Source organism: Chaetodon auriga, chromosome 20 (assembly GCF_051107435.1).
Source record: "Chaetodon auriga isolate fChaAug3 chromosome 20, fChaAug3.hap1, whole genome shotgun sequence".
NCBI lineage: Eukaryota > Metazoa > Chordata > Actinopteri > Chaetodontiformes > Chaetodontidae > Chaetodon > Chaetodon auriga.
The window spans coordinates 13552754-13562643 of record NC_135093.1 but is presented as its reverse complement, the minus strand read 5'-3'; positions in this window follow the sequence as shown (position 1 = coordinate 13562643).

The following is a 9890-nucleotide window of genomic DNA, read 5'->3' as shown; positions in this document are numbered from 1 at the left end:
AAAAGTTTGCATTTCTAATGTTGTTTTTTTTTCTGTTTTCTTCCCACTGGCTTCCCACAGGTTAGAAAATGATGGCCTGTTTTTACTCTCCCTGCGATTGGAAGCATAGCTGAATATTATCAAAGCAGCTGTCATACACACATTTCATATACAGACCATAATAAAGACTATAGAGAAACAGACACTATTATCTCACAGAATCAGTGATTTGTAAAATTAGCTGAGAGAGTCTGTCCTTTCATACTTTCCTACTGTGATGTTATGAATAATCCCTCTTCCTATTCCACTGAGCAAGGCGGTGGTACAGTTTGTACCCTGCTGTAATGTCTCCATCTTGTGGTTCTAACAGATACAGTCCTCGTCTATGAAATGTGTTGATTCGACCACACTGCTGAAAATGGAAATCTCACCGGCTGCATTATAATTGTCAGAATGACTCCTTTTTAGAGATGTCTTGGTCATGTAACCTGGTCATAGCTGTTATTTAATGTATATGAAAATAAGGTCCTTCCCTTCCTTTCATTTGTTTGCTTTATTATTATTTAGGTTGTTGTTCTTCTTTTTTAATTAATATATAATTTATTCATGTTAAGTATTTATCATCATATTTATCAAATCATGACAGAAGCTGTCTGGGAGCACTCTTCAAAGCAGGTGTAGACTGAACTCTTTATGGTCTACAGTTGTATATCATTATGTCATACAGTGTGTATTATCAAGAAAAAAAAATGGACTTATCCATTGCAGGAGAGTTGTGGTCCATAAAACCAAAAATATGTGCTGAAAGATGCTAAAATGCTCGTAAGAGCTGAGGGAAACTGCAGAATGGGGTGGGTGTCACTATGAGTGACCCCTGTCACATTAAACACATTCATTTGACCCACTGTTCATATAAAAATATTGAAAAGTGCATCTTCAATGAAAATAAGGCACAGTTAAAGTGACCTATGGGTGTCCAAGTATCTAGAGATGCTCTCGAAGCCTCACATCTTGAGTCCACCCTGCAAAAGTGTCATTACCAGTGATGCTGTTCTACAGCTGACATGTTGTCCGGAAGAAAATTTGCCTTCTGTGATTCATAGTCTCGAGTAATCACAAATTTGTTTTGCAACATACAAAACACCTCCTGCTTCCATCTGTCACTCTGACACATGAACATCATTCATAACCCACAAACAAAGAGTCAGTGAGTTTGGAGACCAAACCACAATGACTTTAATATGACGTCTGTGAAGACTGTGGTCATCCAGGTCATGGATTCAAGGGTTGAATCAAGGACAACTGGACTGTGTTGTAGAAAGAAGAACAAAAATGCAAGAAAATGCATAGAAAGTTTTTTAAAATCACAACATAACAGTGTGACCTCACAGAATAATGTCATGTCATGCTGCCATATTTATCTGGCATTAGGTTAATAATAATGTTTGTCTTTGGTTTCTTCAACAGTTCAAAATTTTTTGCTGGAAACACAAAACCAACAGAAAAGTTCAGCTGCAGCAGCAGTTTATATAGTTTATATATGGTATATCCTGGAGTTTCCAGTCCATCCAGTCATCCATACAAATAGACATGTCGGTCAATTTCTTCATCAACTCCTCCCTCTATCCTCCACTTGATAACTGCTTCATCTCCAGAATGAACATTTCTGTCTTTGCAGCACAAAAACATGGGAAAATAAGATCCAGGTTGAAAAGACTGAGAGGACACACAGGTGTTCTGGGTTTTAAATCTGATTTGAATAAGATGCAGTCCCAGTTTACAGGTCATTTCAATCCTGTGATGATTGTGAAGCAACACAGCAAAGTTGTGGTCTGTAAAAGCCACACATGCAAACATCACTGTATATTTGGACCAGGACCCAGTGAACAGCAGTCAGTGAGTTTGGAGACGCAGGAGAAGGATGACCACAAACACTGCTGACCAGGTGGGTGTTCATTCATACCTTTGTGATTTTCACTTCATGACATATGTAGCTGGCAAAGGAGGTGTTGTATCAACTTTTTAGAGGCTGTTTTACAACACAGTTCCTTTTCTTCTTCTCCTCAGACATCCATCTAGGTACAGTAGATATGTCAGTCGACTCCTCTTCCCCGTCCAACTCCTCCCTCAATTCTCCAACCTCTGACTGCTTAAATTCCACAGTTAGCATTTTTATCAACAATGCCTTCAGTGCCACCAGAGTCGTCCTCCTTCTCCCTCTCTCCCTCCTCGTCCTCTATCTGGGTCACCAACGATGGCGGCAGCATCGCTCCTTCAATACGACAAGCCACTCAGACATCTTAACGTACCACATGGTTGCCATGGAGCTGCTCTGGATCTTAGGGTTGGGCTTCTTCGTTTGCGGCTCCACTACAGAGATGGAGGTAGTGAGTAACTGGCTTGATAACATTTCTTACTATGGACAGAACTTTTTTCATCTATTTACTTGTCTGGAGCGATACCTGGCTGTTGTTCACCCCGTCACCTACCTGGGATTAAGAAAGGAGCGAGGGATCAGGATCAGAAACATCAGCATTGGGTGTGCTTGGCTGCTGTCCATTGGGTGGACAGCCATGACACATGTGAAATCTCCTGTTCTATCCAGAGTCGTGTTGTTGTGCCCTTTGCTCTTGTCTTTCATTGTCATCTCGTTCTGCAGTCTTTCTGTTCTCTGCGTTCTGATTCGCCCAGGGCCAGGGGACGGGGGGCAGAACAAGGGCCGAAGTGACCAATCAAAGGAAAGGGCATTCTTCACCATTATGGCCATAATGGGAGCACTGTGGCTGTGGTTTGCAGCCCTCCTTCTTTATATTTCTCTGGGTGCCTCAGGACTGCTGAGCCCCAGTGTCAGATGTGTGCTGAAAGAGTCCACATTCTGGTTTAGTCTGCCCAGCAGTTTGGTGTTGCCTCTGCTGTATCTGCACAGGACAGGAAAACTCTCATATTGCTGTTATAATAATGGGTAAAGATAAGCATTGGATTACATCTGAACAAATTCAATAAGATTGGAAGATTAAGAGCATATTAGATTAGATCAGATCCATGCACAGTTTGTTATATCATACAACAGTAGGTTGTAGTTGTACAGTAATGTTTTGATATGATTCTCCACCAATCTGCAGCCTAAAATAAATACTAAAATAACACGATTTTAATACACATCAGACTTTTTTCACACATCTTTTTTCATCTGAATGCTTTCAAACGTTCATGTTAATGGACTCATTCATGGATATTTGTGTGTGTTTATTTGGAAATGTGCTTTTGAATTGAAGAAATCCTGACATTGCGACGCTGTGTGATAATAAAGAAAGTTATAGCCTACTGTACATTTGTAGATGTTTCTGTATTAAAATGTAATAAATCTGTCAGTAATAACTTGCAAATGTGGGTGTTTTTGTGTGTTTTACTCTTGGTTTACATTTAAAAGGTTAACACTGACTTGAAACATATTCATTTGACACATTGACCCATTACAAAAAAACTGAAAAGCGCAGCTTTAACCAAAATCAGGCATGCATAGGGAGAGGTATGAACCTGTCTCATTATAACTTAAGTAATATTTAAGTAATAATTTTAAAAATAAAAATCATGTATTAAGTGAAATACATCACAACCAGTGGTGTAGCTCTGCAGGTGACCCTGTCCACTGGAAGAATGATGTGAAAATAAAATTTGCCTTCTGTGTTTTACACTATCATGTCATCATAAGTTTGTTATGGGACATGCAAAACACCTCCTGCTTCCATCTCTTATTCTGACACATGAGCATGATTAATAACGCTCACTCACACGTTTAAACATTATAGTCTATTTGGACCACAGCCAGTGAAGAGCAGGCAGTGAGTTTGGAGACGCAGGAGAAGGACGACCACAAACAAACACTGCTGACCAGGTGGCTGTTCATTTTATACCTTTATGATTGGTCTGCCACTTTGATCCAGACCAAAATATCTCAGTAACTGTCAAATGGATTGCCATGAACTGTACAGGCATTCATGGTCCCAAGAGGATGAATCCCATCCCAGAGTCAGTCAGTTAAGTGTGGGAAGGGTTATTCTCAACACCTTTTGAACTGCACCGGGGGACAAGACGGGGTTGTCATTTTTCCATTCACTTAAAAAGCTCTTCTCCTCCTTAATTTGGAACAATAGACGTCCCAGGCTCAGGCTCTCGTTGTTATATCTACCATACGATAGAGGTGGATTACAGCTACCAAATCTTATGTGGTATTATTGGGCAGCTCAAATCAGAGCAGGAATGTTTTATTTTTTTAAGGACCACCTCCCAGCTCGGGTTTGAATAGAACTCATTCAATTAATATTCCTAATATATATATATATATATATATATATATATATATATATACATACAATATATACAAATTTAATTGAATATTAATTAATATATATACAAATTTGTATATATATATTAATTAATATATATATACAAATTTAAAGGAATATTAATTGAATATGAATATATATATATATATATTTTTTTTTCGGCCAACGAGAACAAATTGATCAAACAGACCAGAAACCCCTTCTTCAAAAATACAGTCATGATTTGGCACATTGCTTTGGTATACTTGGGAGAGACTTCCAAGCTATCACAGTTTTCTCCTATCTTTGGTAATGATGATGAAGAAGTGTTGAACCTGGCCAGTCAAATCATTGATAAAGAAGTACCTCTCAAACCAAAGTTATGTTTTACTCAATATTTATCCGGATGATTCTGTGACCTCCAAAAATGAAAAATCCTTACTCAGTATTTGTTTTCTGGGGGCTAAAAGATGTATAGCCTGTTCATGGAAAAAGGATAAACCTTGTACCACTTCACAATCACAATTTTCTTTTTATTTTGATTTAGTATTTTATTTTCATCATTGTTATGGCTATTATTATTGGTGTTATCTTGATTTGGTATATATACATTTCAACTTTTAAAAAGATGTATTAGCATTGTTATTTTTTCTTATTTATTTTATTTTCATCATTATTATTGCTATTATTATTAATGTTTCCTGTATGTGCCTTATTGTTTTATGCTGTTTGCTGTTTGCAAAACTAACAAAATGTGCGGTAAATATATGTTTAAAAAAAATTAAGTGTGAGAGGAAATCGGAGCACCTGGGGTAAACTCACACATACACGTGGAGAAATACTCGACAACAACCTTGAAAGATTGTGAGGTGACAGTGTTAACCACTGCACCACCGTGCTACCTTCAGTTCATGTGTTTAGTCACAGTAAATCAAAGAAGGGAATATGTAGGGTTGGGTTTGGAAAGAAAACTTCAGCTCCCCCTCGCCGTGAGGGGGAGTTGCTGAGTTACTGCCCAGCGAAAGGGCGGGATGTAGGAGAGGATCCTATTCATCTGAAGAAGCACCCTAGCCAGCTGTTGTTATCAGCATTGGTCTCAGGCTGGTCGTCCACTTCTCCAGTGTCACCTTCCAATCCAGCAGGCAGGGAGTCGGCTGTATTCTCGATCCTGCAGTCAGTGTTCTCTGGTCCTGCTGTCTGACTCGTGGATAACGGCTGACTGACTTCAGTTGTCTCAGACTGGACGTCCGCTTCTCCAGTGTCGTCTTCCGATCCAGCAAGCAGGATGTCGAGGTTAATCTCGATCCTGCGGCCAGTGTTCTCTGGTCCTGCTGTCTGACTCGTGGATAACGGCTGACTGACTTCAGTTGTTTCTTCCTCTGCATCTGTCGTTTGGATGCAGTTGTCAGCGCAGGATGTCTGTGGGACGCTGTCAGTAAAGAAACGATGCCGCAGAACCTCCAGGGGTTTGATGCGCTGGTCAGGGTCCAGGTGCAGCATCCTTTTAATGAGGTCCACCAACTGATGTCGACCACACTCATCTCCATTGTCCATCAGGAACTCAATCTCATCGAGAGACCCGGGTGTGATAGACCTTGTGGCTTTAGGGTAGTAACCCGTCTCAAAAGCAAACTTTGACGCTGTCTTCAATTTCCAATGTTGCTGGCCATCATTTTGTCTTTCAAAATAATACTCGGTATCCAAACCACGGTCGAGCAGATGGTCTGCTGGCTGTCCCTGAGTTTGTAGGATAAAGCTCAACATTTCGTAGTTCATGTTCCCGGGGTAGATGGGGTACCCTGTGGCCAGGTCAATAGCTGTCACGCCCAGAGACCACATATCTATGGCCTCAGTAAAAGTACAGCCCAGCATGACTTCTGGTGCCCTGTAGCAAATGGTCTGCACACAGGCACTGGGCTCAACAGCAGTCACAGGTAACGCCAGGCCAAAGTCAATCAACTTGACTTTCAATGGCTGCTGCTGGCGGTCTACAACCATAAGATTCTCCGGTTTGAGGTCCCCATGTACAATTCCCTTGGAACTGAGGTGGTAAAGGGCTGTGGCCACCTGATGAATTATGGGTCTCAGCTCTGTCATTGGGAAGCACTGGAAACCTCTGCCCTCCATGTATGAATAAAGGTTTTCATCCAGTAGCTCAAAACTTAAACAAGTATTTTCCCTATCAAAGAAAAAGCCATTCCACTTCACAATATTGCAAGTGTCTGGATCCAGACACCGCAGCTGCTTCAGAATGGAAATTTCCTGTCTCGCCTGGAAAAACACGTTGGGGTGGTTCTTGTTGACCTTGATGGCCACTGCTGTGTCCGTTTCAGTGTGGCGGCATTTAGTTACAAAACCAAAGCTACCCTCACCAAGGAAAGACTCCACCTTGTAGCATCCTCCAAGTATGCTCCCTTTAGAAGTCTGAAAGTCCATAGAATGCGACATTTGATCTAATGCTTTGTACGATGCTATGTATATGAATATTTAGCTGTTTCCACGCTGCCGTCTGTTTAGGCCCTTTGTCGTTGTAGTCAATTCAAAGGTCTGTCATGCACTAAAAGAATGTAGATTAAACCTGCATGTTCCTTAAATATATACCATCCTGTGAGATCAAAGCATGAATTCAAAGCAAGATTCTATAACATCACAGGCTGCCATAGCAACCATTCCATGTCACCTAAAATTTAAATCAAAGTAACTGACTACATAAATGAATTTAAAAATAAACAAGTAAATAAATAGTTAAAAATGTCACCTGACATTCTTCAAATCAATGCCAGCATTGCTCTGTGTCTTCTGGATGTGTAAATAAGCAACAAGTTCACCTTCTCAGCTTTTTTGACATGGGAATGTGATGTTTGCAGCATAACTTTGGACAACAGACTCTGGGGCAACGTACTTGTTGCAGTCAGTCAGCTAAGGTCTAAAACAGGGGCTGATCTATGATTTTTCTAAATCAGGGGCCTTAAATGGAGCCACATTTTTCACAGAGGGGTCAAGTACATGTCCAACGTCAATGCAGATTTCTTTCCTCAGTAAGGTGTACATTTCACCAGTCACTCCTTGTCTGCCAGTGGCTCTGTAACTCTGAGTGAAGACACACATCATTGAATATATTTTGCAAACTGAGCTTTATTCAAGTGCGCTTCGTATTTCAATAAATAAATAAAACGTCTCAAACATTTTGACATTTATGGCATTTTAAAACCCCTCACCAGTCCAGTAAAAATGATCCTAAACACCTATCCAAAGCATACACTCTAACACTCGGAGCTTTTATCCCCAGCTGTCAGAATCACTGTAAGTGCTCCTGCCATTGAGAAATAGTAGTAGAAGGTTTTTCTTTTTCACCCGAGTATTTTTATTTATTTATTTATTTATTTTGAAATAGAAAGCTGGAAAACACAATGGGGCCAAAGCATTGAGCCTTACCCTGGTCCAAGTTCAATGAAAACTGATAACACTACCACAGAAACTGAATACTTTCATATTTTCTGTAATGCGATATCTTGGCGGCCTGCCTGTGGACCACTGGGGAGGTTTGAAATAACTAGTGATGTCTTCGCTTGCTACTACCTAATGTTCCAAAAACCTAAAGTCTGTGAGAGCAGCAAGTAAACGCTCTTTTAACATGAACTAACATGTGGAATCGTAAAATATATTATTATAAAACACATTTTGTTTCTGTTTATGTACTGTACTGAAGACACACTACAATTCAAATCCAAAACAATGTAAATTCAAGCACAAAGATGAAATAAGGTGTATAGAATTTTAGTTAATGGTTTTTGATACATTTTGGCAGTCCTTCAATTATCTATCTTGTGTACATGGTTAACTACAGGACATGGCTGGCAGGTCTGGTCCGGACTCCTCTTCTCCTGAGCACACCTGACACCAATCATTCAATCAAGACCCACTTGCTGCCACAGTATAAGGCTACGTTTACACGTAGCAGGGTATTTTGGAAAATGGATATTTTAGCCCCTCCATTTTCAAAAATAACATTGTGCACACAACATCATTTTCAATGTTGTCGTTTACATGAACCCGGATAAATACGCCATTGAGCGCCATCAAACCTAAGGGCGCGAGTGAAAACATAGGTCACTCACATGACGTTAAGTATTTTCAGTCACATGTTGTGACGTTTCGGAGCCTAAAACACCATTTAACCCTGCTTACACGCCAACACATAACCAGCGTTTTCAGAAATCTCCACTTTGGCCGGAGTTTTTAAAAATGATCTTTTCCGTGAAAAAAAATTCAGTTTGCGTGTAAATGAGAGGCCAAACCACATGAAAACATATGCGTTTTCGCTAAGTGTAAACGGGGTCAAGAAGCACCGGCCTTCCACCCAGTTTTTGTTAAAAGGTCTGTTCATTTAAGTGGTAGCAATTGTGAGATCTTCCAAGTACTTTTTGCTAACTTCAGCCTTGTGTGCCTATCTGCTACCCTGAATTCTGTTCCCTGTGCTCAGGTGCTTACCTCACGCTCCAGCTGACACCCTGTCAGGCTGAACCATGAGTAATCTGGAACCGGATTCCCTCTCGGCCTGTCCACTCTCTGCCTACTCATCAGTTTCAGATTCGCCTGTTGCACATTTTTGGAACTTTCATTAAACCCACTGACTTTTCACATACTCCTGCTTCTGTGTCTGAGTTTCCAGCATTTGGGTCCGTTACTCCTGTTTCAAACCTAACAAGTGTGGCTCATTCACAGATGAGCAGACAGACAGATAATTTATGCAACTGCCCACTTGGTCTAAAAGATATTGCTATTCAATGTTTTCTCCAAGAGTCTTAAAATGTGCTTATTTAAATTGGGGGAAACCACTTTTTTCTAATCCAAACTCCCCTAGCAAGTACAGTTTTTGGACCTCTATCTGTAAAACCCTGCACACAGTCCTGTGTGTGGACTGTAAGATCACATGCATTAAAAGTCCAAAAAGATCTCATTGAATTGATAAAAGGGAGACAAAATGGTGCCTAAAATCAGGGACCCAGGAATGGGCTTTTTATTTCAAGTTTAACATGTAACAAGTGCAACTTGACAGTGAAGCTTACCCCACCTCTACAGCACTCATATCTATAGCACAGGTGACACCAAAGTGTGTTTGTGTATGTTTTATGAATGTGAGCAGTGATGGAAGAAGAACACTGATCCTTAATACCACAATGTAAAAGTAGTGTTGCAAGTAATGTTAAGTTTGGTTTAATTATGGTGCTCCCAAACTCCTGAAGGATGATTTTCAGTCATATATAATATTTTGTGTGCACAAGTTATCTTGTAAAACAACATTTAAAAAAAAGAAGATAAGTAAAAATTCAGGGTTTCAGGAGTTCTATTAGGTTTGTTGCAGGATAATTTGCAACTGTATGCTCATGTAAACTGAAACCTGAGTGTGCGTGTGTGTAGTTTTTATAATAAAGCATCAGATTTGATTATCCGATCGTGTCTTTTCTGTGTTAAATCAAAGCGACTAGTAACTATAGTTGTCAGATAAGTGTAGTGGAGTAAAAAGTGTACTATTTCCCCCTGAAATGCACTTCAGTCTAAGTATAGAAAGTCAATTTCTGTTCT